This window comes from Leiobunum rupestre, chromosome 2 (assembly GCF_980474605.1).
Source record: "Leiobunum rupestre chromosome 2, qqLeiRupe1.1.hap1, whole genome shotgun sequence".
NCBI classification, from domain to species: domain Eukaryota; kingdom Metazoa; phylum Arthropoda; class Arachnida; order Opiliones; family Sclerosomatidae; genus Leiobunum; species Leiobunum rupestre.
In genome coordinates, this window is record NC_143385.1 from 2,954,029 (window position 1) to 2,980,868 (window position 26,840).

Below are 26,840 nucleotides of genomic sequence, written 5' to 3' on the forward strand. Positions count from 1 at the left end.
TTGCAAAATTCCCAGCGAAGATTATAGAAAACATGAAACCGAAGGCACCGCCGAGATTCGAACTCAGGATCTCCTGTTTACTAGACAGGCGCTTTAACCAACTAAGCCACGGCGCCGCGGTTACCGCGGTTGAATGACAGTTTTTGCAAAATTCCGAGCGAAGATTATAGAAAACATGAAAAAGAAGGCACCGCCGAGATTCGAACTCAGGATCTCCTGTTTACTAGACAGGCGCTTTAACCAACTAAGCCACGGCACCACAGATAACGCGGTTGAATGACAGTTTTTGCAAATTGCCACCGAAGATTATAGAAAACATGAAACCGAAGGCACCGCCGAGATTCGAACTCAGGATCTCCTGTTTACTAGACAGGCGCTTTAACTAACTAAGCCACGGCGCCACGGTTAACGCGGTTGAATGACAGTTTTTGCAAAATTCCGAGCGAAGATTATAGAAAACATGAAACCGAAGGCACCGCCGAGATTCGAACTCAGGATCTCCTGTTTACTAGACAGGCGCTTTAACGAACTAAGCCACGGCGCCACGGTTAACGCGGTTGAATGACAGTTTTTGCAAAATTCCGAGCGAAGATTATAGAAAACATGAAACCGATGGCACCGCCGAGATTCGAACTCAGGATCTCCTGTTTACTAGACAGGCGCTTTAACCAACTAAGCCACGGCGCCACGGTTAACACGGTTGAATGACAGTTTTTGCAAAATTCCCAGCGAAGATTATAGAAAACATGAAACCGAAGGCACCGCCGAGATTCGAACTCAGGATCTCCTGTTTACTAGACAGGCGCTTTAACCAACTAAGCCACGGCGCCGCGGTTAACGCGGTTGAATGACAGTTTTTGCAAAATTCCGAGCGAAGATTATAGAAAACATGAAACCGAAGGCACCGCCGAGATTCGAACTCAGGATCTCCTGTTTACTAGACAGGCGCTTTAACCAACTAAGCCACGGCACCACAGATAACGCGGTTGAATGACAGTTTTTGCAAATTGCCACCGAAGATTATAGAAAACATGAAACCGAAGGCACCGCCGAGATTCGAACTCAGGATCTCCTCTTTACTAGACAGGCGCTTTAACTAACTAAGCCACGGCGCCACGGTTAACGCGGTTGAATGGCAGTTTTTGCAAAATTCCGAGCGAAGATTATAGATAACATGAAACCGAAGGCACCGCCGAGATTCGAACTCAGGATCTCCTGTTTACTAGACAGGCGCTTTAACTAACTAAGCCACGGCGCCACGGTTAACGCGGTTGAATGGCAGTTTTTGCAAAATTCCGAGCGAAGATTATAGATAACATGAAACCGAAGGCACCGCCGAGATTCGAACTCAGGATCTCCTGTTTACTAGACAGGCGCTTTAACCAACTAAGCCACGGCGCCACGGTTAACGCGGTTGAATGACAGTTTTTGCAAAATTCCGAGCGAAGATTATAGAAAACATGAAACCGAAGGCACCGCCGAGATTTGAACTCAGGATCTCCTCTTTACTAGACAGGCGCTTTAACCAACTAACCCACGTTGTGACGGTTAACGTGGTTGAATGACCGTTTTTGCAAAATTCCGAGCGAAGATTATAGAAAACAATAACCAAAGCACCGCCGAGATTCGAACTTAGGATCTCCTGTTTCCTAGACAGGCGCTTTAACGAACTAAGCCACGGCGCCACGGTTAACGCGGTTGAATGACAGTTTTTGCAAAATTCCGAGCGAAGATTATAGAAAACATGAAACCGAAGGCACCGCCGAGATTCGAACTCAGGATCTCCTGTTTACTAGACAGGCGCTTTAACCAACTAAGCCACGGCGCCACGGTTAACGCGGTTGAATGACAGTTTTTGCAAAATTCCGAGCGAAGATTATAGAAAACATGAAACCGAAGGCACCGCCGAGATTTGAACTCAGGATCTCCTCTTTACTAGACAGGCGCTTTAACCAACTAACCCACGTTGTGACGGTTAACGTGGTTGAATGACCGTTTTTGCAAAATTCCGAGCGAAGATTATAGAAAACATGAAACCGAAGTCACCGCCGAGATTCGAACTCAGGATCTCCTGTTTACTAGACAGGCGCTTTAACGAACTAAGCCACGGCGCCACGGTTAACGCGGTTAAATGACAGTTTTTGCAAAATTCCGATCGAAGATTATAGAAAACATGAAACCGAAGGCACCGCCGAGTTTCGAATTCAGGATCTCCTGTTAACTAGACAAGCGCTATAACCAACTAAGCCACGGCGCCACGGTTAACGTGGTTGAATGACAGTTTTTGCAAAATGCCACCGAAGATTATAGAAAACAATAACCAAAGCACCGCCGAGATTCGAACTTAGGATCTCCTGTTTACTAGACAGGCGCTTTAACCAACTAAGCCACGGCGCCACGGTCAACGCGGTTGAATGACAGTTTTTGCAAAATTCCGAGCGAAGATTATAGAAAACATGAAACCGAAGGCACCGCCGAGATTCGAACTCAGGATCTCCTGTTTACTAGACCGGCGCTTTAACCAACTAAGCCACGGCGCCACGGTCAACGCGGTTGAATGACAGTTTTTGCAAAATTCCGAGCGAGCATTAGAGAAAACATGAAACCGAAGGCACCGCCGAGATTTGAACTAAGGATCTCCTGTTTACTAGACAGGTGCTTTAACCAACTAACCCACGGCGGGACGGTTAACGCGGTTGAATGACAGTTTTTGCAAAATTCCGAGCGAAGATTATAGAAAACATGAAACCGAAGGCACCGCCGAGGTTCGAACTCAGGATCTCCTGTTTACTAGACAGGCGCTTTAACCAACTAAGCCACATCGCCACGGTTAACGCGGTTGAATGACAGTTTTTGCAAAATGCCGAACGAAGATTATAGAAAACATGAAGCCGAAGGCACCGCCGAGTTTCGAATTCAGGATCTCCTGTTAACTAGACAAGCGCTATAACCAACTAAGCCACGGCGCCACGGTTAACGTGGTTGAATGACAGTTTTTGCAAAATGCCACCGAAGATTATAGAAAACAATAACCAAAGCACCGCCGAGATTCGAACTTAGGATCTCCTGTTTACTAGACAGGCGCTTTAACCAACTAAGCCACGGCGCCACGGTCAACGCGGTTGAATGACAGTTTTTGCAAAATTCCGAGCGAAGATTATAGAAAACATGAAACCGAAGGCACCGCCGAGATTCGAACTCAGGATCTCCTGTTTACTAGACCGGCGCTTTAACCAACTAAGCCACGGCGCCACGGTCAACGCGGTTGAATGACAGTTTTTGCAAAATTCCGAGCGAGCATTAGAGAAAACATGAAACCGAAGGCACCGCCGAGATTTGAACTAAGGATCTCCTGTTTACTAGACAGGTGCTTTAACCAACTAACCCACGGCGGGACGGTTAACGCGGTTGAATGACAGTCTTTGCAAAATTCCGAGCGAAGATTATAGAAAACATGAAACCGAAGGCATCGCCGAGATTTGAACTCAGGATCTACTGTTTACTAGACAGGCGCTTTAACCAACTAACCCACGGTGTGACGGTTAACGCGGTTGAATGACCGTTTTTGCAAAATTCCGAGCGAAGATTATAGAAAACATGAAACCGAAGGCACCACCGAGATTCGAACTCAGGATCTCCTGTTTACTAGACAGGCGCTTTAACAAACTAAGCCACGGCGCCACGGTTAACGCGGTTCAATGACAGTTTTTGCAAAATTCCGAGCGAAGATTATAGAAAACATGAAACCGAAGGCACCGCCGAGATTCGAACTCAGGATCTCCTGTTTACTAGACAGGCGCTTTAACCAACTAAGCGCCACGGTCAACGTGGTTGAATGACAGTTTTTGCAAAATTCCAAGCGAAGATTATAGAAAACATGAAACCGAAGGCACCGCCGAGATTCGAACTCAGGATCTCCTGTTTACTAGACAGGCGCTTTAACCAACTAAGCCACGGCGCCACGGTCAACGCGGTTGAATGACAGTTTTTGCAAAATTCCGAGCGAAGATTATAGAAAACATGAAACCGAAGTTACCGCCGAGATTCGAACTCAGGATCTCCTGTTTACTAGACAGTTGCTTTAACCAACTAACCCACGGCGGGACGGTTCACGCGGTTGAATGACAGTTTTTGCAAAATTCCGAGCGAAGATTATAGAAAACATGAAACCGAAGGCATCGCCGAGATTCGAACTCAGGATCTCCTGTTTACTAGAAAGGCGCTTTAACCAACTAAGCCACGGCGCCACGGTTAACGCGGTTGAATAACAGTTTTTGCAAAATTCCGAGCGAAGATTATAGAAAACATGAAACCGAAGGCACCGCCGAGATTCGAACTCAGGATCTCCTGTTTACTAGACAGGCGCTTTAACCAACTAAGCCACGGCGCCACGGTTAACACGGTTGAATGACAGTTTTTGCAAAATTCCCAGCGAAGATTATAGAAAACATGAAACCGAAGGCACCGCCGAGATTCGAACTCAGGATCTCCTGTTTACTAGACAGGCGCTTTAACCAACTAAGACACGGCGCCGCGGTTAACGCGGTTGAATGACAGTTTTTGCAAAATTCCGAGCGAAGATTATAGAAAACATGAAACCGAAGGCACCGCCGAGATTCGAACTCAGGATCTCCTGTTTACTAGACAGGCGCTTTAACCAACTAAGCCACGGCACCACAGATAACGCGGTTGAATGACAGTTTTTGCAAATTGCCACCGAAGATTATAGAAAACATGAAACCGAAGGCACCGCCGAGATTCGAACTCAGGATCTCCTGTTTACTAGACAGGCGCTTTAAACAACTAAGCCACGGCGCCACGGTTAACGCGGTTGAATGACAGTTTTTTTGCAAAATTCCGAGCGAAGATTATAGAAAACATGAAACCGAAGGCACCGCCGAGATTCGAACTCAGGATCTCCTGTTTACTAGACAGGCGCTTTAACCAACTAAGCCACGGCGCCACGGTTAACGCGGTTGAATGACAGTTTTTGAAAAATTCCAAGCGAAGATTATAGAAAACATGAAACCGAAGGCACCGCCGAGATTCGAACTCAGGATCTCCTGTTTACTAGACAGGCGCTTTAACCAACTAAGCCACATCGCCACGGTTAACGCGGTTGAATGACAGTTTTTGCAAAATGCCGAACGAAGATTATAGAAAACATGAAGCCGAAGGCACCGCCGAGTTTCGAACTCAGGATCTCCTGTTAACTAGACAAGCGCTATAACCAACTAAGCCACGGCGCCACGGTTAACGTGGTTGAATGACAGTTTTTGCAAAATGCCACCGAAGATTATAGAAAACAATAACCAAAGCACCGCCGAGATTCGAACTCAGGATCTCCTGTTTACTAGACAGGCGCTTTAACTAACTAAGCCATGGCGCCACGGTTAACGCGGTTGAATGACAGTTTTTGCAAAATTCCGAGCGAAGATTATAGAAAACATGAAACCGAAGGCACCGCCGAGATTTGAACAAAGGATCTCCTGTGTACTAGACAGGTGCTTTAACCAACTAACCCACGGCGGGACGGTTAACGCGGTTGAATGACAGTCTTTGCAAAATTCCGAGCGAAGATTATAGAAAACATGAAACCGAAGGCATCGCCGAGATTTGAACTCAGGATCTCCTGTTTACTAGACAGGTGCTTTAACCAACTAACCCACGGCGGGACGGTTCACGCGGTTGAATGACAGTTTTTGCAAAATTCCGAGCGAAGATTATAGAAAACATGAGACCGAAGGCATCGCCGAGATTCGAACTCAGGATCTCCTGTTTACTAGAAAGGCGCTTTAACCAACTAAGCCACGGCGCCACGGTTAACGCGGTTGAATGACAAATTTTGCAAAATTCCGAGCGAAGATTATAGAAAACATGAAACCGAAGGCACCGCCGAGATTCGAACTCAGGATCTCCTGTTTACTAGACAGGCGCTTTAACCAACTAACCCACGGCGCCACGGTTAACACGGTTGAATGACAGTTTTTGCAAAATTCCCAGCGAAGATTATAGAAAACATGAAACCGAAGGCACCGCCGAGATTCGAACTCAGGATCTCCTGTTTACTAGACAGGCGCTTTAACGAACTAAGCCACGGCGCCACGGTTAACGCGGTTGAATGACAGTTTTTGCAAAATTCCGAGCGAAGATTATAGAAAACATGAAACCGAAGGCACCGCCGAGATTCGAACTCAGGATCTCCTGTTTACTAGACAGGCGCTTTTACCAACTAAGCCACGGCGCCACGGTTAACACGGTTGAATGACAGTTTTTGCAAAATTCCCAGCGAAGATTATAGAAAACATGAAACCGAAGGCACCGCCGAGATTCGAACTCAGGATCTCCTGTTTACTAGACAGGCGCTTTAACCAACTAAGCCACGGCGCCGCGGTTACCGCGGTTGAATGACAGTTTTTGCAAAATTCCGAGCGAAGATTATAGAAAACATGAAAAAGAAGGCACCGCCGAGATTCGAACTCAGGATCTCCTGTTTACTAGACAGGCGCTTTAACCAACTAAGCCACGGCACCACAGATAACGCGGTTGAATGACAGTTTTTGCAAATTGCCACCGAAGATTATAGAAAACATGAAACCGAAGGCACCGCCGAGATTCGAACTCAGGATCTCCTGTTTACTAGACAGGCGCTTTAACTAACTAAGCCACGGCGCCACGGTTAACGCGGTTGAATGACAGTTTTTGCAAAATTCCGAGCGAAGATTATAGAAAACATGAAACCGAAGGCACCGCCGAGATTCGAACTCAGGATCTCCTGTTTACTAGACAGGCGCTTTAACGAACTAAGCCACGGCGCCACGGTTAACGCGGTTGAATGACAGTTTTTGCAAAATTCCGAGCGAAGATTATAGAAAACATGAAACCGATGGCACCGCCGAGATTCGAACTCAGGATCTCCTGTTTACTAGACAGGCGCTTTAACCAACTAAGCCACGGCGCCACGGTTAACACGGTTGAATGACAGTTTTTGCAAAATTCCCAGCGAAGATTATAGAAAACATGAAACCGAAGGCACCGCCGAGATTCGAACTCAGGATCTCCTGTTTACTAGACAGGCGCTTTAACCAACTAAGCCACGGCGCCGCGGTTAACGCGGTTGAATGACAGTTTTTGCAAAATTCCGAGCGAAGATTATAGAAAACATGAAACCGAAGGCACCGCCGAGATTCGAACTCAGGATCTCCTGTTTACTAGACAGGCGCTTTAACCAACTAAGCCACGGCACCACAGATAACGCGGTTGAATGACAGTTTTTGCAAATTGCCACCGAAGATTATAGAAAACATGAAACCGAAGGCACCGCCGAGATTCGAACTCAGGATCTCCTCTTTACTAGACAGGCGCTTTAACTAACTAAGCCACGGCGCCACGGTTAACGCGGTTGAATGGCAGTTTTTGCAAAATTCCGAGCGAAGATTATAGATAACATGAAACCGAAGGCACCGCCGAGATTCGAACTCAGGATCTCCTGTTTACTAGACAGGCGCTTTAACTAACTAAGCCACGGCGCCACGGTTAACGCGGTTGAATGGCAGTTTTTGCAAAATTCCGAGCGAAGATTATAGATAACATGAAACCGAAGGCACCGCCGAGATTCGAACTCAGGATCTCCTGTTTACTAGACAGGCGCTTTAACCAACTAAGCCACGGCGCCACGGTTAACGCGGTTGAATGACAGTTTTTGAAAAATTCCAAGCGAAGATTATAGAAAACATGAAACCAAAGGCACCGCCGAGATTCGAACTCAGGTTCTCCTGTTTACTATACAGGCGCTTTAAACAACTAAGCCACGGCGCCACGGTTAACGCGGTTGAATGACAGTTTTTTTGCAAAATTCCGAGCGAAGATTATAGAAAACATGAAACCGAAGGCACCGCCGAGATCCGAACTCAGGATCTCCTGTTTACTAGACAGGCGCTTTAACCAACTAAGCCACGGCGCCACGGTTAACGCGGTTGAATGACAGTTTTTGCAAATTGCCACCGAAGATTATAGAAAACATGAAACCGAAGGCACCGCCGAGAATCGAACTCAGGATCTCCTGTTTACTGGACAGGCGCTTTAACCAACTAAGCCACGGCGCCACGGTTAACGCGGTTGAATGACAGTTTTTGAAAAATTCCAAGCGAAGATTATAGAAAACATGAAACCGAAGGCACCGCCGAGATTCGAACTCAGGATCTCCTGTTTACTAGACAGGCGCTTTAAACAACTAAGCCACGGCGCCACGGTTAACGCGGTTGAATGACAGTTTTTTTGCAAAATTCCGAGCGAAGATTATAGAAAACATGAAACCGAAGGCACCGCCGAGATTCGAACTCAGGATCTCCTGTTTACTAGACAGGCGCTTTAACCAACTAAGCCACGGCGCCACGGTTAACGCGGTTGAATGACAGTTTTTGCAAATTGCCACCGAAGATTATAGAAAACATGAAACCGAAGGCACCGCCGAGAATCGAACTCAGGACCTCCTGTTTACTAGACAGGCGCTTTAACCAACTAAGCCACGGCGCCACGGTTAACGCGGTTGAATGACAGTTTTTGCAAAATTCCAAGCAAAGATTATAGAAAACATGAAACCGAAGGCACCGCCGAGATTCGAACTCAGGATCTCCTGTTTACTAGACAGGCGCTTTAACCAACTAAGCCACGGCGCCACGGTTAACGCGGTTGAATGACATTTTTTTGCAAAATTCCGAGCGAAGATTATAGAAAACATGAAATCGAAGGCACCGCCGAGATTCGAGCTCAGGATCTCCTGTTTACTAGACAGGCGCTGCAACCAACTAAGCCACGGCGCCACGATTAACGCGGATGAATGACAGTTTTTGCAAAATGCCGAGCGAAGATTATAGGAAACATGAAACCGCAGGCACCGCCGAGATTCGAACTCAGGATCTCCTGTTTACTAGACAGGCGCTTTCACCACCCCAGCAGCACAAAATCGTCGGGCCATTGTCCAAATATACTCGTCTGGCTTGGCTGGACTAGTAACAGCACAATTTTCGAAATATTTGACGTCGATGTAACGTCATCTACAGTTAAGAAAAATGTATTAATAGGAAAGGCAAGCGAGTCTAAATACCTTTATTTGAGAGAAACGAGTTTTAAATCTAGAATAATAACAATGATAATCTTATTATGGATGGGTACTAAAAGATGGTTTAAATTGATATTAAAAGTGACGTATTGTATCATTATTATGTAAACTCATTTGACGATTCTTATTTCGAAATACTTTCAAAAGTAACGTATCTCGACATGCTTGATTCTTGCTATCAGGTAGCGAGCGCCGCGTAGACGGCAATCTCGACCTATCCCACGCATTTCGGGAGGGAGGGGATTTAACGGTCTCATGAGGGAGAGGGAGGACGGAAGACGACAGACCAGACGACGTTATGACGCGCGATACTATTTTTCGTTAAAATCATATAATGGTTAGATGAAACTAAAAATTTATTTCATTTAAAATGGCTGGGTGCGCCACTCTGAAGCTGTGTCCCCTAGCGGCGAAATTGGAACTTCAAAATTTAAGTTTTTGGGCTTGAAAAACTAGTGCTTGGCAGATCCCAAAGACTATATATACGCTTCGCTTACTAGACAGGCGTGTTCTATGGCTCAACTTGCATACCGATAGTGGCTCCATCTCGACGCTGGTCAAAATTTTCCCCTATCTTGAGCTGTGTTACTAGTGGCGCCTCTAGCCGCGGGTCCAAATATTACCCCAGCTTTTACAGTGCTTCAGAGGTGTTAACAGGTTTTTCCTATGAACACGCCTGTCTAGTAAGCGAAGCGTATATATAGTCTTTAGCAGATCCAGCTCCTAAAATATTCCGACAAGGAGCCAAAACCGACTTTCGTACCAGTTTACAACCTTATACGCATTTAGGAGGACTTCTTTGCAAACCTGCACCTCGATTTATCTGCAATATTACCTTTTCAAATTTTATACTTGTCTTACCATTATCTTGTAAGATCACGGGTTTTGCAAATTTTAGTTGTTTATTGCACGCTTTTGTAACAGGACTTAATTATCTGGGGCTTTAGTACTTCGATTTCACTATAAAGGTCTTCAGTATAAGTATTATTTTGGCGGTTCGGTAATAGTATTTTAGTATCACTGTATTTGGTAATGCGTATTTTACTATCGCGAGCCTCAGTAATATGTATTTTATTATAGCGGGCTTCAGCAATAGGATTTTATTATCGCGGATACAAACCATGCTGCATTACGAAACACAGGCGTCAGCCCTCAATTTTTAAATTTGATTTGATATACAAAATTATACAAGTATGACCGTACAACCGCCTGCACTTAATAAAATTCACCATAATTAGCCCGTGGTTTCATTTAAAAAACATTTCAAACACAATAACGCCAATCTGCCTGCAAAATGTATTCTTACGGGCGCCATTGGGGGCTTGCATTTGATAAAACACTTTCCTTTCGGGAGGAAGCCCGATATCCTAAACGGGCAAAAGCCCGTTGCCAAATATGAGCAGTTTCATGTTTTTCAAACATCATTGACAGGGATTGTGCCCATAGGGACTCTGCCCGCGGGCGTCCGAGCCCGGTAAAAGTGGTGCGCCCGCTCACCTCTATATTATATTAAAGGTAAATAAAACGTCGGCCCAACGACTAACCAAACAGTCGGCATCACGTTGGCCCTAACACTTAAAATGCTACCGGCCCGACTTAAATTTCCGCACGTCGGCCGCTTTGACATTTCAAGTGGTCGCCCCGACACCACGCCGGCAATCGGGCGAACCTTTTTAGGGCCATTGGCTAGACGATTTTGCGCTACTGGGGTTATATGTTGGGCCTACTATTAAAAATGGTAAATGCAACGTCGGTTCATCGACTTAAATAGCGGTCGGCAAAAGGTTGGCCCTAACGTTTAAAATGCTTTCCGTCCGACATACATGAAAATATAAACAACTGATTATCCCCAATCGTTTAGAATCTCAAAATTGAAAACCCCCAGCGAAATCGGAAGAAAATTTGCCGAGCTTGACTGACGATTGCATCGTCTGCAATTTGCATATTTGTCTATGGCCTCCCATTGGCTAAAAGGTTTCTAATAGTCTTGTTTATTTCTATTTTCTTTATTCATTTTGTTTTGGTTTTCTTATTTTAGCGCCATCTGTATATAATATTTTAGTTTAAGTGTTAACTTATTATTACCTCTCCGAGGGGACACCCCTAGGAGGGTTTATACAATCACCGTGTCTGGGTGAGAGTGGGTGGGTGGGTGCTTGCGTGCGTGTGTGTGTGTGTGGGTGTGTCTGGCCTGCGAACGCGTACGCATTTGTGTAGCAAAGTGTAATCACTGCGTACGCAGCTTCTCGGTATTTAAAGCGTTCACGGATAAATTTGCGGTTGCGTCGGGTTTGGTTTTGTGATTTTCGCTAACGTGCACCGTCACGACGGTTTCAACTCAGTTATATTGTAAATTTCGTTATTGTAAGGTTTTTGTGTAGTGTGGGAATGTTGAGTTTGTGCTATTGCGGTTATGGGCGTTGAGTGTGTACGTCTTAGCTACTACTTCATCTAATTGACTTTAGGACAAACCGTGTGCTGAGTGTTATGCAACCTCTCAACTTCCAATGGCAGGGTTTCCACTAATTGTTTACGGTAATCGTCTTAGTATCAACTTGCGATAGCATCGGGCGGGATTCGAACCCGAGCCCTCCTGCATGACAGGCGAGTGTTCTACCACACAACCACCGATACATGTTACGATTCAAAGAAAATAATAAGCTCAGCTTAATAGGAAGCGTATATTAATTAATTAATAGAGTAATAAATATTGATTTAAATAGAACGAGATTTCATGTTAAACGTAAAATTATTTCTTTTATTTTATTTAAGTATTATTCTGTCGTGCCCGGGAATCGAACCCGGGACGGTTAGTTAACGGACATCTTACCGTTGAGCTATTGATTGCAACGTTGCTAAGTAAAAATACATAGTCCAATGCCTAGGTTATTAATAGAGGCCGGTGCACGCGGGTTTTTTGGGGCTTTTTCAATATTAGGCGAGGTAAATACACGAGTCTACGTAAGAAGATAAGGCCTGTGGAAGGCAGGGCGTAGACTTTCATTGTATTCTCCATTCTCAGACGCGTTTCGAAGTTGCGAATCCGAACGGCGAACGGCGAGTGGCAAAAGAGGATGACGTCATTCGGGTTTCTCGATAAGGCCGAGGTACCGAGAGAACTATTTTTTCGTTCGTTTCAAAGGCAAATGGTCAATGTTACCTCTAATTCTGTAAGAATCACGCGATAGCGTCAGAGGATAACCTATTTCTTGTTTTATTTTAATTATACAGGGTGTCTCAATTTGCTCGATCAGGCCATTTTTCTAAAAATGTATTTATGCTAGGGTTCTGAAATTTCAGGGTTTATTTGTTAGGTATGGAAGGCTTTGGTTACTAAATTTCAGAAAAAATCGAATGATTTTGTTCCGTTTTTTGAAAATTTATTTTTTTACCGGTAGGTGTCACGCAAAATGTTTCAATAAAAAAGTTGTAGGGCATAGTCGAAAGTGTAAAAATAATTTTGGTTCGGTTGAAAAAGACCTATTTTTCACTGAGTTTGGAGGTCGGGGGAATAAACAAGTTGTACTAGCAGGCAATAGCCTTTAACGTAAACAATCATACATAATCACAACACACATGTACATTTATTTTAGGGAACTTATGCTTTCAGCTATGTAGTTAATAATCAGATCTGCAAAAAGTTATTACGTTCAACACCTAATTAGACATAGTAGACAAAGACCGTGTCTTCCATTTCGACGTGGTTACGAGTAAGATCACCAAACAAAGATTTGTACACCAAAAATTACGCTTATTTTTCTTTTGTTGTTTTTTAAAGTGAAATATCAATTGTCCGAGTAGTATTTAAAGCGTTTACATTTCAAAGTTAAAACATTATCTCAGCTTGGCCGATTGTTGTCCAGTATGCCTCTTTACACTCGAGATCAGCGCGCTCATATGCTAGAATTATTTTACGGAGAAGGTCGTCGTAATGCTTCTCTAGTAAGTCAGTTATTTAGACGAAGATTTCCCAAATGCAGACCAAGTCATACGACGGTTCTTAGAGTGGTCCGCGACTTCGACAACTGGGGTAATATCAATCCGAGGTTTCGTGGTCGTGGTCTCCAGGACATCGACATGGAAAACACCATACTTGCCTACTTCGTCGTATTTCCTCGAGCGAGCGTCAGGACTGCCAGCTTTGACTTAGGGTTGGATCGAAACTACGTTTGGAGAACACTCAAAATACACCATTTTCATCCTTATCGAGCGACACTTCACCAAGGACTGCATGACGGTAATCAGCAAATCAGCTAGGCTAATACCCAAGGCACCACCTTAGGCCTAAGTCGTCAAGCGACTTTTGAAGCCATTTATTCAGGTGGCCGGGTTACAATGCTTAGGAGGGTGGTGGCAAGCCCTGCATGCCACGCGTTCAAGCCAACAGCACCCTACACTAACTATTACCGTTAACCTCCACAAGTTTTTATGGAATGGGAAACCGAATATCTCTCGACGGTGATAGACAGCGCCGACTCGACTTATACAATTGGTTTTGCCTCATGGCTGACGCACACCAGGATTTTCACGATCAACTACTGATGTCCGACGAATGTTCATTCGGATGAGATGGGCCTTTCAACCATCAAAACCAACATATGTGGGACTACAAGAATCCACACTGGGGATTTCCTCACCGCCACCAAGTGCAGTTTCGCTTAAATGTGTGGGCTAGTCTGTTAGGTGACAGAATTATTGGCCTGTTCTTCCTGCCAAATCGTCTGAACGGTCAAAACTACTTGGAGTTCCTTCAAAATGAAATATCCAACGAGTTGGACGACATTCCTCTGGCCGAGTACAGACGCATCTGGTTCCTGCAGGATGGGGCGCCACCTCACCAATATCGTGACGCGGTTGCATATCTAAACGACGAGTTTCCTGGAAGATGGATCGGAAGAACTGGTCCTGTTCGTTGGCCTGCAAGATCCCCTGATCTAACACCACTCAACGTTTTTCTTTGGGGATTCGTAAAGGACTACGTATACCAAACACCTGTGACGAGCGTTGAAGATTTACGACAAAGAATCATCGAAGCATGTCGCCGGGTGACTCCAGAAATGGTTCGGGGAGCATTTCGCAATATGCAACATCGTGCATATTTCTGCATTGCATCAGAAGGTGGCATTTTTGAAAACATTTTGTAGAAGTCATTAAAAAACATTTGTCAATTGGGCTAATTATTATTTGTTTATTTTTCGAAATCTTATAACTGATATGCATGTTACCTACAATTCGTTAAAGGTCTTTTTCAACCGAACCAAAATTATTTTTACACTTTCGACTATGCCCTACAACTTTTCTATTCAAACATTTAGCGTTACACCTACCGGTGAAAAAATAAATTTTCCAAAACGGCACAAAATCGTTCGATTTTTCTGAAATTTAGTAGCCAAAGCCTTCCATACCTAACAAATAAACCCTGAATACATATATTTTGAGAAAAATGGCCTGATCGAGCAAATTGAGACACCCTGTATTTTGTTTTATCTGTCGGGAAATAAATCGGTACCCCGGTTTTGGGACATTAATATTCTGCCGCCAAGGCATTGATTCCCGTTACGCTGTATAAAAAACCTCAAATTTTTATACAATGACTTTTTCCTAAATGTGTAATCATCGATATTTTAATTATTTTTTTTGATCGAGATAACGTTCTTTTTTGTCTATTCTTTAGTAATGTTGGTTATTTTAGTTGTGTTTTTTAACTGATTGAGATTACGTTATTTTTGTCTAATCTTTGGTATTGTGGGTTTTTTCTGTCTTATATTTGTATCTACTATTTTTTAAAGTTTATTTCCTTTTTCCCGCAAAATCGTCCAGTCTTAGAGGAACCTTTAAGTGCGTAAGTCATGCCCAAAAGCTTATCCGGTTTCATCATAATAACGTGAAAATTCGTATTTCTGAATGGTAAGGTGTTGCGCTTCTTAAAATTATATTTTCTATTGCTGGATTTCTAAGTATTTGAACTAATTTATTGCTTGACTGCGTTATAATATTTTTCTATTAGTTTTTTATTTAAAAAGAGCCTTAACTATTCCGTCTACGGTCATTTATTGATATAAGAGCTGTCGTTTAGTCAAGTGGCTTTCTGTGCTATGTGGCCCCCCTTTCTAATTTTCTTTATGGTTAGTGGGGCCCCCCTGAAGCTCGAGGCCCCCCCGCACCGCGGGCCCTGCGGACCATCAGCTACGCCACTGGCTTTGTTACTGGTAAGTTTTTCGCTTCTTGTTAATAATTTTTTGTTGGTGTGGATATTTGGACATCTACGATTCCTAATGCAGTCATTGATTTCCTGGGTGTGCGATTCATTATATTATATTAGAAATTGGATGGTATTGGTCTTTTTTATGCTGTTTGTGTCACAACGTCAACAGGAAGTCTACGAGTCGTCCATTACCAGATATCGAATATAGCTATTCTACGGTATCTTCATCAAGGGCGAGTGTTGAAATAAAATGAGCGTTAAAGATACGGCAAGTATTTCGTAAGCGAGAAAAAATCAAATACCCCTCTGTAGATATTTCTTTCATTAAAATTGGCTTCGTATTATATTTAACTGATAAACTTGTACCGTAAATAGGGTTAAATTCAATTATGCATTGTTTTAGTACGTCTAACTCACTGTTGTAACTACTTTATTTATAATATTCCGAATAAATTAAACTCGGTTGTTTCGCCTCAATTATTTTAAAATTTTATACCGGCCGGGATTGAACCGGGATTACGTTTTTAGTAAATAACTCTGAATAGCGGAAATATATCTTTAAGGGTCATCTCGAGAAATTAATACCACTAGGGACAATTCTTCCGAGGAGAGGTATATTTTGGCTGGCCAACTTGTTTTAAATATACTATGATAGTTAAAAAAAACGTCAATTGGTAAAATTATGTGCAACAAATTTTATTCGAAGTGGCACCTCCAAATAATTTTCACCTTTATGGCAGCAACAAGCGTTCCCTTTTAACCAGGTAGCTTTTTTGCCCGGTGAAAAGTTTCCATTATTACCACTTGCACCCAAACTAAATAATATTACATACAAAAAGTGTCGAAGTCGGTGCACGGGCTGCTACGCGTTATTTTCGAAGCTAGACAAAAACTCCCGCCAGGTCAGCGTAGGCAAATATCACGGTGCTCCGTTGGCCAAATTTCCTTACTTTATAAGAAGTAGACTCACTGCGCATTGAAAATAGTCCAGGGAAATTATTAATCTAATAAATAACTCGACTTCCCTGACGTTACTGGGATTAGTACAAACAACTGTTTATCATATAGAACCTTTATTATTATATTTTTTATTATTGGTTATTTAATATTATTGATTGTTTTTATATTTATAATAAAGAAGACTTTTGATTGGTTATTATATTACACGTGACCTCCCACGTTTTAGTAGGAGCACATGGGTAACAAAACAAACTACAATATTACAGATTTTCTTCACTAATCCTATCTATAAATTAACGTTATTTAAAATTAATAAAATGTCTCATGATTGTGATGAAGATAACTATAATGTTGGGCTTTTAAATCCACCGCTGGGTGCACCAATATCAGCTGAAGAAATTATTGGTGAATTAAAATGCGAATCTCTGCATCCAATAATTGACAAAACTGGGGAAAGAAGAGCAATATTGGAGGAACGTTTTGATGATGGAAGATTGGAGACAATTGTGAAAGATATGCATCAAGAGTACTCCAATTTGTTGGAAATATTTCGAAATGTTCGTAGTGGATATTCAGCATTCCAGTATGCCTACAGAAATTTTTTGCATACTTACATTTTTCACGGATGGAAGAATTTGGAAAGATTCAGGGAACAAATATCCTCCATTGGATCGGTAAACGTTTGGCGGAACAGTGCGCTCAAAAGAAAAGAGATGCTGAAATTGGTGCCACTGAAGAAAAAGGAAAGCCCACAGAAAAATCTACGATTATAAAGGCTTATATGCAATTTAGAAAATCTTCAAAAATTAGGAATGTAGAAACAAATAAATTATATACCCTTAATAGGCTTGGTGGAGGAAGCCTAGGTGAAATTTGGTCAGTAAGCAAAAGGAACATGGCAGTACATAAAAAATACTGAAAGGAAAGAAATCCTTATCTCAAAAACAGCACGATCGTGCCCATTCGTTGTATAAGATTTCATTGTCTTTACGAAATATGGACTAGTTCCCAGATAACATTCCTGCGGTTATCAACATGTTAAATAAGGGAGGTATGCTGTTACCCCATGTGTCACTAATGGGTAATTATTTCTGAAATCGACAGGGTTTGTTGCTCGATAGTGGCGGATTTCAACCAAACTTTTTTTGTGGATTTATATAGCACTCGGCCCTAATTGAAAAATTTCAAAAGTTATGAATTTTTCAAATTTGACTTTTTTGAATAGATTTTGCGCACTGTCTTCATATTATATTGAATATCTCAATTGGTATTGGTTTTTTAAATACGAAATTTGGTATCCCAGGCTAAAAGGACCCACTAAAGTCGATATTGAGGTCATTTTTTTATAGATGTTATAGTTTTTGCAATATGAGCTCATTAGGGGGGTAGTACTTGATGTTTGATTCAGAAAAAGGGTCAACTGGAAATTAATTAAATATTTTATCTAAAAGCCTACTTATAGAGAGAAAATATACGTTAAAATAAAATTGATGGTATCTCGATTATTTATACTCATTATTTAATTAACATTATTTCGTGCCAGTTGGATTAAATTAGTTTAAAGTAAACGTTCCCACGAGTTAGGTATATCTTGCAGTGCGACATGATGGAACCGTACGCATATTTCCATAAATCATAATAATAGGCTTATCTAATAGAATATACATGTAGCGCGTGACAACAGCTCGGGCGCGAAGATAATCGTAAAATTTCATCAATTTTGGAGCACACCCTTTTTGTGTAAATAAATGATAAGTCCTACCTTGTGTTTAATTTATTAGCAATATTTTGTGTGAAAATGAATAAACCTTAAAATTTAAACAAATTATTTTGACCTTAATAATCGAGATACCATCAATTTTATTTTAACTTTTATTTTCTCTCTATAAGTAGGCTTTTAGCTAAAATATTTAATGAATTTCCAGTTGACCCTTTTTCTGAATCAAACATCAGGTACTACCCCCCTAATGAGCTCATATTGCAAAAACTATAACATCTATAAAAAAATGACCTCAATATCGACTTTAGATGGTCCTTTTAGCCTGGGATACCAAATTTCGTATTTAAAAACCAATACCAATTGAGATATTCAATATAATATGAAGACAGTGCGCAAAATCTATTCAAAAAAGTCAAAATTGAAAAATTCATAACTTTTGAAATTTTTCAATTAGGGCCCGCGTGCTTCATATATTTCCATACGAGTGCTATATAAACCCACAAAAAATGTTTGGTTGAAATCCATCACTATCGAGCAACAAACCCTGTCGATTTCAGAAATAATTACTCTAATGCCTTATTTAAAAACAATCAACGATATGGTAGTTGATACATTCTGCAAGTGCTATATGAGCAGTGATCCAGGGCAAACTCTAAGTTAGAATTTCTATTTTAGTATACATGCATTCACAATCAACTTAAATAATCATTTTGTTTCTTTCAGAGAAATCAATGCAATGTATTTCTGAAAGCACAGTTCTAAAAGCCATGTTTCACGAAGCGGTGGTGACCATCAAAGAAGTTAAAGGTAGAAATCACTCATTTGAAGAGATAGAATGTATGTGACTCGAGTGGCAAAGAAAAATTGGCCATGCAAAGTTAGGTGATTTAGTTCGAGGTCAGGTTAGGAGGAGGAATGAATGATTAGGAAAAAGGAGTCGAGGTGGTCAAAATCTCCGTTGCTTTTTGTACAATGTGAAAAGTTCATCAAAAAAGACAAAACAGCAGAAGAGCAGAAGAGCAACGCAAAGAACAAATCACCTAAGAAACCCAACGCAAATAACAAATCACCTAAGAAACCCAACGCAAATAACAAATCACATAAGAAACCCAACGCAAATAACAAATCACCTAAGAAACCCAACGCAAAGAACAAATCACCTAAGAAACCCAACGCAAAGAACAAATCACCTAAGAAACCCAACGCAAATAACAAATCACCTAAGAAACCCAACGCAAATAACAAATCACCTAAGAAACCCAACGCAAATAACAAATCACCTAAGAAACCCAACGCAAATATCAAATCACCTAAGAAACCCAACGCAAAGAACAAATCACCTAAGAAACCCAACGCAAAGAACAAATCACCTAAGAAACCCAACGCAAATAACAAATCACCTAAGAAACCCAACGCAAAGAACAAATCACCTAAGAAACCCAACGCAAAGAACAAATCACCTAAGAAACCCAACGCAAAGAACAAATCACCTAAGAAACCCAACGCAAATAACAAATCACCTAAGAAACCCAACGCAAAGAACAAATCACCTAAGAAACCCAACGCAAATAACAAATCACCTAAGAAACCCAACGCAAATATCAAATCACCTAAGAAACCCAACGCAAAGAACAAATCACCTAAGAAACCCAACGCAAAGAACAAATCACCTAAGAAACCCAACGCAAATAACAAATCACCTAAGAAACCCAACGCAAAGAACAAATCACCTAAGAAACCCAACGCAAATAACAAATCACCTAAGAAACCCAACGCAAAGAACAAATCACCTAAGAAACCCAACGCAAAGAACAAATCACCTAAGAAACCCAACGCAAAGAACAACTCACCTAAGAAACCCAACGCAAATAACAAATCACCTAAGAAACCCAACGCAAAGAACAAATCACCTAAGAAACCCAACGCAAATAACAAAGCACCTAAGAAACCCAACGCAAATATCAAATCACCTAAGAAACCCAACGCAAAGAACAAATCACCTAAGAAACCCAACGCAAAGAACAAATCACCTAAGAAACCCAACGCAAATAACAAATCACCTAAGAAACCCAACGCAAAGAACAAATCACCTAAGAAACCCAACGCAAAGAACATATCACCTAAGAAACCCAACGCAAAGAACAAATCACCTAAGAAACCCAACGCAAAGAACAAATCACCTAAGAAACCCAACGCAAATAACAAATCACCTAAGAAACCCAACGCAAATAACAAATCACATAAGAAACCAAACGCAAAGAACAAATCACCTAAGAAACCCAACGCAAATAACAAATCACCTAAGAAACCCAACGCAAATAACAAATCAACTAAGAATACCAACGCAAAGAACAAATCACCTAAGAAACCCAACGCAAAGAACAAATCACCTAAGAAACCCAACGCAAATAACAAATCACCTAAGAAACCCAACGCAAATAACAAATCACCTAAGAAACCCAACGCAAATAACAAATCACCTAAGAAACCCAACGCAAATAACAAATCACCTAAGAAACCCAACGCAAAGAACAAATCACCTAAGAATCCCAACACAAATAACAAATCACCTAAGAAACCCAACGCAAATAACAAATCACCTAAGAAACCCAACGCAAAGAACAAATCACCTAAGAAACCCAACACAAAGAACAAATCACCTAAGAAACCCAACGCAAAGAACAAATCACCTAAGAAACCCAACGCAAATAACAAATCACCTAAGAAACCCAACGCAAATAACAAATCACCTAAGAAACCCAACGCAAATAACAAATCACCTAAGAAACCCAACGCAAAGAACAAATCACCTAAGAAACCCAACGCAAATAACAAATCACCTAAGAAACCCAACGCAAATAACAAATCACCTAAGAAACCCAACGCAAATAACAAATCACCTAAGAAACCCAACGCAAATTTCAAATCACCTAAGAAACCCAACGCAAAGAACAAATCACCTAAGAAACCCAACGCAAAGAACAAATCACCTAAGAAACCCAACGCAAATAACAAATCACCTAAGAAACCCAACGCAAAGAACAAATCACCTAAGAAACCCAACGCAAAGAACAAATCACCTAAGAAACCCAACGCAAAGAACAAATCAACTAAGAAACCCAACGCAAATAACAAATCACCTAAGAAACCCCACGCAAAGAACAAATCACCTAAGAAACCCAACGCAAATAACAAATCACCTAAGAAACCCAACGCAAATATCAAATCACCTAAGAAACCCAACGCAAAGAACAAATCACCTAAGAAACCCAACGCAAAGAACAAATCACCTAAGAAACCCAACGCAAATAACAAATCACCTAAGAAACCCAACGCAAAGAACAAATCACCTAAGAAACCCAACGCAAAGAACAAATCACCTAAGAAACCCAACGCAAATAACAAATCACCTAAGAAACCCAACGCAAAGAACAAATCACCTAAGAAACCCAACGCAAATAACAAATCACCTAAGAAACCCAACGCAAATATCAAATCACCTAAGAAACCCAACGCAAAGAACAAATCACCTAAGAAACCCAACGCAAAGAACAAATCACCTAAGAAACCCAACGCAAATAACAAATCACCTAAGAAACCCAACGCAAAGAACAAATCACCTAAGAAACCCAACGCAAAGAACATATCACCTAAGAAACCCAACGCAAAGAACAAATCACCTAAGAAACCCAACGCAAAGAACAAATCACCTAAGAAACCCAACGCAAATAACAAATCACCTAAGAAACCCAACGCAAATAACAAATCAACTAAGAATACCAACGCAAAGAACAAATCACCTAAGAAACCCAACGCAAAGAACAAATCACCTAAGAAACCCAACGCAAATAACAAATCACCTAAGAAACCCAACGCAAATAACAAATCACCTAAGAAACCCAACGCAAATAACAAATCACCTAAGAAACCCAACGCAAAGAACACATCACCTAAGAATCCCAACACAAATAACAAATCACCTAAGAAACCCAACGCAAATAACAAATCACCTAAGAAACCCAACGCAAAGAACAAATCACCTAAGAAACCCAACACAAAGAACAAATCACCTAAGAAACCCAACGCAAAGAACAAATCACCTAAGAAACCCAACGCAAATAACAAATCACCTAAGAAACCCAACGCAAATAACAAATCACCTAAGAAACCCAACGCAAATAACAAATCACCTAAGAAACCTAAGAAACCCAACGCAAAGAACAAATCACCTAAGAAACCCAACGCAAATAACAAATCACCTAAGAAACCCAACGCAAATAACAAATCACCTAAGAAACCCAACGCAAATAACAAATCACCTAAGAAACCCAACGCAAATATCAAATCACCTAAGAAACCCAACGCAAAGAACAAATCACCTAAGAAACCCAACGCAAAGAACAAATCACCTAAGAAACCCAACGCAAATAACAAATCACCTAAGAAACCCAACGCAAAGAACAAATCACCTAAGAAACCCAACGCAAAGAACAAATCACCTAAGAAACCCAACGCAAAGAACAAATCACCTAAGAAACCCAACGCAAATAACAAATCACCTAAGAAACCCAACGCAAAGAACAAATCACCTAAGAAACCCAACGCAAATAACAAATCACCTAAGAAACCCAACGCAAATATCAAATCACCTAAGAAACCCAACGCAAAGAACAAATCACCTAAGAAACCCAACGCAAAGAACAAATCACCTAAGAAACCCAACGCAAATAACAAATCACCTAAGAAACCCAACGCAAATAACAAATCACCTAAGAAACCCAACGCAAAGAACACATCACCTAAGAAACCAAACGCAAAGAACAAATCACCTAAGAAACCCAACGCAAATAACAAATCACCTAAGAAACCCAACGCAAATAACAAATCAACTAAGAATACCAACGCAAAGAACAAATCACCTAAGAAACCCAACGCAAAGAACAAATCACCTAAGAAACCCAACGCAAATAACAAATCACCTAAGAAACCCAACGCAAATAACAAATCACCTAAGAAACAAAACGCAAAGAACAAATCACCTAAGAAACCCAACGCAAATAACAAATCACCTAAGAAACCCAACGCAAATAACAAATCACCTAAGAAACCCAACGCAAAGAACAATTCACCTAAGAAACCCAACGCAAAGAACAAATCACCTAAGAAACCCAACACAAATAACAAATCACCTAAGAAACCCAACGCAAATAACAAATCACCTAAGAAACCCAACGCAAATAACAAATCACCTAAGAAACCCAACGCAAATAACAAATCACCTAAGAAACCCAACGCAAATAACAAATCACCTAAGAAACCCAACGCAAAGAACACATCACCTAAGAATCCCAACACAAATAACAAATCACCTAAGAAACCCAACGCAAATAACAAATCACCTAAGAAACCCAACGCAAAGAACAAATCACCTAAGAAACCCAACACAAAGAACAAATCACCTAAGAAACCCAACGCAAAGAACAAATCACCTAAGAAACCCAACGCAAATAACAAATCACCTAAGAAACAAAACGCAAATAACAAATCACCTAAGAAACCCAACGCAAATAACAAATCACCTAAGAAACCTAAGAAACCCAACGCAAAGAACAAATCACCTAAGAAACCCAACGCAAATAACAAATCACCTAAGAAACCCAACGCAAATAACAAATCACCTAAGAAACCCAACGCAAATAACAAATCACCTAAGAAACCCAACGCAAATATCAAATCACCTAAGAAACCCAACGCAAAGAACAAATCACCTAAGAAACCCAACGCAAAGAACAAATCACCTAAGAAACCCAACGCAAATAACAAATCACCTAAGAAACCCAACGCAAAGAACAATTCACCTAAGAAACCCAACGCAAAGAACAAATCACCTAAGAAACCCAACGCAAAGAACAAATCACCTAAGAAACCCAACGCAAATAACAAATCACCTAAGAAACCCAACGCAAAGAACCAATCACCTAAGAAACCCAACGCAAATAACAAATCACCTAAGAAACCCAACGCAAATATCAAATCACCTAAGAAACCCAACGCAAAGAACAAATCACCTAAGAAACCCAACGCAAAGAACAAATCACCTAAGAAACCCAACGCAAATAACAAATCACCTAAGAAACCCAACGCAAAGAACAAATCACCTAAGAAACCCAACGCAAATAACAAATCACCTAAGAAACCCAACGCAAAGAACAAATCACCTAAGAAACCCAACGCAAAGAACAAATCACCTAAGAAACCCAACGCAAAGAACAAATCACCTAAGAAACCCAACGCAAATAACAAATCACCTAAGAAACCCAACGCAAAGAACAAATCACCTAAGAAACCCAACGCAAATAACAAATCACCTAAGAAACCCAACGCAAATATCAAATCACCTAAGAAACCCAACGCAAAGAACAAATCACCTAAGAAACCCAACGCAAAGAACAAATCACCTAAGAAACCCAACGCAAATAACAAATCACCTAAGAAACCCAACGCAAAGAACAAATCACCTAAGAAACCCAACGCAAAGAACATATCACCTAAGAAACCCAACGCAAAGAACAAATCACCTAAGAAACCCAACGCAAAGAACAAATCACCTAAGAAACCCAACGCAAATAACAAATCACCTAAGAAACCCAACGCAAATAACAAATCACATAAGAAACCAAACGCAAATAACAAATCACCTAAGAAACCCAACGCAAATAACAAATCACCTAAGAAACCCAACGCAAATAACAAATCAACTAAGAATACCAACGCAAAGAACAAATCACCTAAGAAACCCAACGCAAAGAACAAATCACCTAAGAAACCCAACGCAAATAACAAATCACCTAAGAAACCCAACGCAAATAACAAATCACCTAAGAAACCCAACGCAAATAACAAATCACTTAAGAAACCCAACGCAAATAACAAATCACCTAAGAAACCCAACGCAAATAACAAATCACCTAAGAAACCCAACGCAAATAACAAATCACCTAAGAAACCAAACGCGAAGAACAAATCACCTAAGAAACCCAACGCAAAGAACAAATCAACTAAGAAACCCAACGCAAAGAACAAATCACCTAAGAAACCCAACGCATATAACAAATCACCTAAGAAACCCAACGCAAATAACAATTCACCTAAGAAACCCAACGAAAAGAACAAATCACCTAAGAAACCCAACGAAAAGAACAAATCACCTAAGAAACCCAACGCAAATAACAAATCACCTAAGAAACCCAACGCAAAGAACAAATCAGCTAAGAAACCCAACGCAAAGAACAAATCACCTAAGAAACCCCAACGCAAATAACAAATCACCTAAGAAACCCAACGCAAATAACAAATCACCTAAAAAACCCAACGCAAAGAACAAATCACCTAAGAATCCCAACACAAAGAACAAATCACCTAAGATACCCAACGCAAATAACAAATCACCTAAGAAACCCGACGCAAATAACAAATCACCTAAGAAACCCAACGCAAATAACAAATCACCTAAGAAACCCAACGCAAAGAACAAATCACCTAAGAAACCCAACGCAAAGAACAAATCACCTAAGAAACCCAATGCAAAAAAAACTCACCTAAGAAACCCAACGCAAATAACAAATCACCTAAGAAACCCAACGCAAAGAACAAATCACCTAAGAAACCCAACGCAAAGAACAAATCACCTAAGAAACCCAACGCAAATAACAAATCACCTAAGAAACCCAACGCAAATAACAAATCACCTAAGAAACCCAACGCAAAGAACAAATCACCTAAGAAACCCAACGCAAATAACAAATCACCTAAGAAACCCAACGCAAAGAACAAATAACCTAAGAAACCCAACGCAAATAACAAATCACCTAAGAAACCCAACGCAAATAACAAATCACCTAAGAAACCAAACGCAAAGAACAAATCACCTAAGAAACCCAACGCAAATAACAAATCACCTAAGAAACCCAACGCAAATAACAAATCAACTAAGAAACTTAACGCAAAGAACAAATCACCTAAGAAACCCAACGCAAAGAACAAATCACCTAAGAAACCCAACGCAAATAACAAATCACCTAAGAAACCCAACGCAAAGAACAAATCACCTAAGAAACCCAACGCAAAGGACAAATCACCTAAGAAACCCAATGCAAAAAAAACTCTCCTAAGAAACCCAACGCAAATAACAAATCACCTAAGAAACCCAACGCAAATAACAAATCACCTAAGAAACCCAACGCAAAGAACAAATCACCTACGAAACCCAATGCAAAAAAACTCACCTAAGAAACCCAACGCATATAACAAATCACCTAAGAAACCCAACGCAAAGAACAAATCACCTTAGAAACCCAACGCAAAGAACAAATCACCTAAGAAACCCAACGCAAATAACAAATCACCTAAGAAACCCAACGCAAATAACAAATCAACTAAGAAACCCAACGCAAAGAACAAATCACCTAAGAAACCCAACGCAAAGAACAAATCACCTAAGAAACCCAACGCAAATAACAAATCAGCTAAGAAACCCAACGCAAATAACAAATCAACTAAGAAACCCAACGCAAAGAACAAATCACCAAAGAAACCCAAGGCAAAGAACAAATCACCTAAGAAACCCAACGCAAAAAACAAATCACCTAAGAAACCCAACGCAAATAACAAATCACTTAAGAAACCCAACGCAAATAACAAATCACCTAAGAAACCCAACGCAAAGAACAAATCACCTAAGAAACCCAACGCAAATGACAAATCACCTAAGAAACCCAACGCAAAGAACAAATCACCTAAGAAACCCAACGCAAATAACAAATCACATAAGAAAC

At 40.9% G+C, this 26,840-nt stretch overlaps 42 non-coding genes across 42 annotated transcripts; all 42 read right to left on the bottom strand.

Annotated features, from left to right (window-relative positions):
* Positions 1 to 42: 42 nt before the first annotated feature.
* On the bottom strand, positions 43 to 116 carry TRNAT-AGU (transfer RNA threonine (anticodon AGU)). The gene has a single exon. It is a non-coding gene; the product is annotated as a tRNA-Thr (tRNA).
* Positions 117 to 185: 69 nt separating this feature from the next.
* On the bottom strand, positions 186 to 259 carry TRNAT-AGU (transfer RNA threonine (anticodon AGU)). The gene has a single exon. It is a non-coding gene; the product is annotated as a tRNA-Thr (tRNA).
* A 68-nt stretch (positions 260 to 327) lies between these two features.
* Positions 328 to 401, bottom strand: TRNAT-AGU (transfer RNA threonine (anticodon AGU)). The gene has a single exon. It is a non-coding gene; the product is annotated as a tRNA-Thr (tRNA).
* Positions 402 to 470: 69 nt separating this feature from the next.
* TRNAT-AGU (transfer RNA threonine (anticodon AGU)) lies at positions 471 to 544 on the bottom strand. The gene has a single exon. It is a non-coding gene; the product is annotated as a tRNA-Thr (tRNA).
* A 69-nt stretch (positions 545 to 613) lies between these two features.
* Positions 614 to 687, bottom strand: TRNAT-AGU (transfer RNA threonine (anticodon AGU)). The gene has a single exon. It is a non-coding gene; the product is annotated as a tRNA-Thr (tRNA).
* Positions 688 to 756: 69 nt separating this feature from the next.
* TRNAT-AGU (transfer RNA threonine (anticodon AGU)) lies at positions 757 to 830 on the bottom strand. The gene has a single exon. It is a non-coding gene; the product is annotated as a tRNA-Thr (tRNA).
* A 69-nt stretch (positions 831 to 899) lies between these two features.
* On the bottom strand, positions 900 to 973 carry TRNAT-AGU (transfer RNA threonine (anticodon AGU)). The gene has a single exon. It is a non-coding gene; the product is annotated as a tRNA-Thr (tRNA).
* A 211-nt stretch (positions 974 to 1,184) lies between these two features.
* TRNAT-AGU (transfer RNA threonine (anticodon AGU)) lies at positions 1,185 to 1,258 on the bottom strand. Its single transcript has one exon. It is a non-coding gene; the product is annotated as a tRNA-Thr (tRNA).
* A 69-nt stretch (positions 1,259 to 1,327) lies between these two features.
* On the bottom strand, positions 1,328 to 1,401 carry TRNAT-AGU (transfer RNA threonine (anticodon AGU)). The gene has a single exon. It is a non-coding gene; the product is annotated as a tRNA-Thr (tRNA).
* Positions 1,402 to 1,754: 353 nt separating this feature from the next.
* On the bottom strand, positions 1,755 to 1,828 carry TRNAT-AGU (transfer RNA threonine (anticodon AGU)). The gene has a single exon. It is a non-coding gene; the product is annotated as a tRNA-Thr (tRNA).
* Positions 1,829 to 2,323: 495 nt separating this feature from the next.
* Positions 2,324 to 2,397, bottom strand: TRNAT-AGU (transfer RNA threonine (anticodon AGU)). The gene has a single exon. It is a non-coding gene; the product is annotated as a tRNA-Thr (tRNA).
* A 69-nt stretch (positions 2,398 to 2,466) lies between these two features.
* TRNAT-AGU (transfer RNA threonine (anticodon AGU)) lies at positions 2,467 to 2,540 on the bottom strand. The gene has a single exon. It is a non-coding gene; the product is annotated as a tRNA-Thr (tRNA).
* Positions 2,541 to 2,752: 212 nt separating this feature from the next.
* Positions 2,753 to 2,826, bottom strand: TRNAT-AGU (transfer RNA threonine (anticodon AGU)). The gene has a single exon. It is a non-coding gene; the product is annotated as a tRNA-Thr (tRNA).
* Positions 2,827 to 3,035: 209 nt separating this feature from the next.
* Positions 3,036 to 3,109, bottom strand: TRNAT-AGU (transfer RNA threonine (anticodon AGU)). The gene has a single exon. It is a non-coding gene; the product is annotated as a tRNA-Thr (tRNA).
* A 69-nt stretch (positions 3,110 to 3,178) lies between these two features.
* TRNAT-AGU (transfer RNA threonine (anticodon AGU)) lies at positions 3,179 to 3,252 on the bottom strand. Its single transcript has one exon. It is a non-coding gene; the product is annotated as a tRNA-Thr (tRNA).
* Positions 3,253 to 3,607: 355 nt separating this feature from the next.
* TRNAT-AGU (transfer RNA threonine (anticodon AGU)) lies at positions 3,608 to 3,681 on the bottom strand. Its single transcript has one exon. It is a non-coding gene; the product is annotated as a tRNA-Thr (tRNA).
* A 206-nt stretch (positions 3,682 to 3,887) lies between these two features.
* Positions 3,888 to 3,961, bottom strand: TRNAT-AGU (transfer RNA threonine (anticodon AGU)). The gene has a single exon. It is a non-coding gene; the product is annotated as a tRNA-Thr (tRNA).
* Positions 3,962 to 4,316: 355 nt separating this feature from the next.
* Positions 4,317 to 4,390, bottom strand: TRNAT-AGU (transfer RNA threonine (anticodon AGU)). Its single transcript has one exon. It is a non-coding gene; the product is annotated as a tRNA-Thr (tRNA).
* Positions 4,391 to 4,459: 69 nt separating this feature from the next.
* TRNAT-AGU (transfer RNA threonine (anticodon AGU)) lies at positions 4,460 to 4,533 on the bottom strand. Its single transcript has one exon. It is a non-coding gene; the product is annotated as a tRNA-Thr (tRNA).
* Positions 4,534 to 4,602: 69 nt separating this feature from the next.
* On the bottom strand, positions 4,603 to 4,676 carry TRNAT-AGU (transfer RNA threonine (anticodon AGU)). Its single transcript has one exon. It is a non-coding gene; the product is annotated as a tRNA-Thr (tRNA).
* A 68-nt stretch (positions 4,677 to 4,744) lies between these two features.
* On the bottom strand, positions 4,745 to 4,818 carry TRNAT-AGU (transfer RNA threonine (anticodon AGU)). Its single transcript has one exon. It is a non-coding gene; the product is annotated as a tRNA-Thr (tRNA).
* A 71-nt stretch (positions 4,819 to 4,889) lies between these two features.
* Positions 4,890 to 4,963, bottom strand: TRNAT-AGU (transfer RNA threonine (anticodon AGU)). Its single transcript has one exon. It is a non-coding gene; the product is annotated as a tRNA-Thr (tRNA).
* Positions 4,964 to 5,032: 69 nt separating this feature from the next.
* On the bottom strand, positions 5,033 to 5,106 carry TRNAT-AGU (transfer RNA threonine (anticodon AGU)). The gene has a single exon. It is a non-coding gene; the product is annotated as a tRNA-Thr (tRNA).
* A 69-nt stretch (positions 5,107 to 5,175) lies between these two features.
* Positions 5,176 to 5,249, bottom strand: TRNAT-AGU (transfer RNA threonine (anticodon AGU)). Its single transcript has one exon. It is a non-coding gene; the product is annotated as a tRNA-Thr (tRNA).
* Positions 5,250 to 5,887: 638 nt separating this feature from the next.
* Positions 5,888 to 5,961, bottom strand: TRNAT-AGU (transfer RNA threonine (anticodon AGU)). The gene has a single exon. It is a non-coding gene; the product is annotated as a tRNA-Thr (tRNA).
* Positions 5,962 to 6,030: 69 nt separating this feature from the next.
* Positions 6,031 to 6,104, bottom strand: TRNAT-AGU (transfer RNA threonine (anticodon AGU)). The gene has a single exon. It is a non-coding gene; the product is annotated as a tRNA-Thr (tRNA).
* Positions 6,105 to 6,173: 69 nt separating this feature from the next.
* TRNAT-AGU (transfer RNA threonine (anticodon AGU)) lies at positions 6,174 to 6,247 on the bottom strand. Its single transcript has one exon. It is a non-coding gene; the product is annotated as a tRNA-Thr (tRNA).
* Positions 6,248 to 6,316: 69 nt separating this feature from the next.
* On the bottom strand, positions 6,317 to 6,390 carry TRNAT-AGU (transfer RNA threonine (anticodon AGU)). The gene has a single exon. It is a non-coding gene; the product is annotated as a tRNA-Thr (tRNA).
* Positions 6,391 to 6,459: 69 nt separating this feature from the next.
* TRNAT-AGU (transfer RNA threonine (anticodon AGU)) lies at positions 6,460 to 6,533 on the bottom strand. Its single transcript has one exon. It is a non-coding gene; the product is annotated as a tRNA-Thr (tRNA).
* A 68-nt stretch (positions 6,534 to 6,601) lies between these two features.
* Positions 6,602 to 6,675, bottom strand: TRNAT-AGU (transfer RNA threonine (anticodon AGU)). Its single transcript has one exon. It is a non-coding gene; the product is annotated as a tRNA-Thr (tRNA).
* A 69-nt stretch (positions 6,676 to 6,744) lies between these two features.
* Positions 6,745 to 6,818, bottom strand: TRNAT-AGU (transfer RNA threonine (anticodon AGU)). Its single transcript has one exon. It is a non-coding gene; the product is annotated as a tRNA-Thr (tRNA).
* A 69-nt stretch (positions 6,819 to 6,887) lies between these two features.
* Positions 6,888 to 6,961, bottom strand: TRNAT-AGU (transfer RNA threonine (anticodon AGU)). The gene has a single exon. It is a non-coding gene; the product is annotated as a tRNA-Thr (tRNA).
* Positions 6,962 to 7,030: 69 nt separating this feature from the next.
* TRNAT-AGU (transfer RNA threonine (anticodon AGU)) lies at positions 7,031 to 7,104 on the bottom strand. The gene has a single exon. It is a non-coding gene; the product is annotated as a tRNA-Thr (tRNA).
* A 69-nt stretch (positions 7,105 to 7,173) lies between these two features.
* TRNAT-AGU (transfer RNA threonine (anticodon AGU)) lies at positions 7,174 to 7,247 on the bottom strand. The gene has a single exon. It is a non-coding gene; the product is annotated as a tRNA-Thr (tRNA).
* A 211-nt stretch (positions 7,248 to 7,458) lies between these two features.
* TRNAT-AGU (transfer RNA threonine (anticodon AGU)) lies at positions 7,459 to 7,532 on the bottom strand. Its single transcript has one exon. It is a non-coding gene; the product is annotated as a tRNA-Thr (tRNA).
* Positions 7,533 to 7,601: 69 nt separating this feature from the next.
* TRNAT-AGU (transfer RNA threonine (anticodon AGU)) lies at positions 7,602 to 7,675 on the bottom strand. The gene has a single exon. It is a non-coding gene; the product is annotated as a tRNA-Thr (tRNA).
* Positions 7,676 to 7,889: 214 nt separating this feature from the next.
* Positions 7,890 to 7,963, bottom strand: TRNAT-AGU (transfer RNA threonine (anticodon AGU)). Its single transcript has one exon. It is a non-coding gene; the product is annotated as a tRNA-Thr (tRNA).
* Positions 7,964 to 8,031: 68 nt separating this feature from the next.
* Positions 8,032 to 8,105, bottom strand: TRNAT-AGU (transfer RNA threonine (anticodon AGU)). Its single transcript has one exon. It is a non-coding gene; the product is annotated as a tRNA-Thr (tRNA).
* Positions 8,106 to 8,174: 69 nt separating this feature from the next.
* On the bottom strand, positions 8,175 to 8,248 carry TRNAT-AGU (transfer RNA threonine (anticodon AGU)). The gene has a single exon. It is a non-coding gene; the product is annotated as a tRNA-Thr (tRNA).
* Positions 8,249 to 8,319: 71 nt separating this feature from the next.
* TRNAT-AGU (transfer RNA threonine (anticodon AGU)) lies at positions 8,320 to 8,393 on the bottom strand. The gene has a single exon. It is a non-coding gene; the product is annotated as a tRNA-Thr (tRNA).
* A 68-nt stretch (positions 8,394 to 8,461) lies between these two features.
* TRNAT-AGU (transfer RNA threonine (anticodon AGU)) lies at positions 8,462 to 8,535 on the bottom strand. The gene has a single exon. It is a non-coding gene; the product is annotated as a tRNA-Thr (tRNA).
* A 69-nt stretch (positions 8,536 to 8,604) lies between these two features.
* Positions 8,605 to 8,678, bottom strand: TRNAT-AGU (transfer RNA threonine (anticodon AGU)). The gene has a single exon. It is a non-coding gene; the product is annotated as a tRNA-Thr (tRNA).
* Positions 8,679 to 26,840: the final 18,162 nt, after the last annotated feature.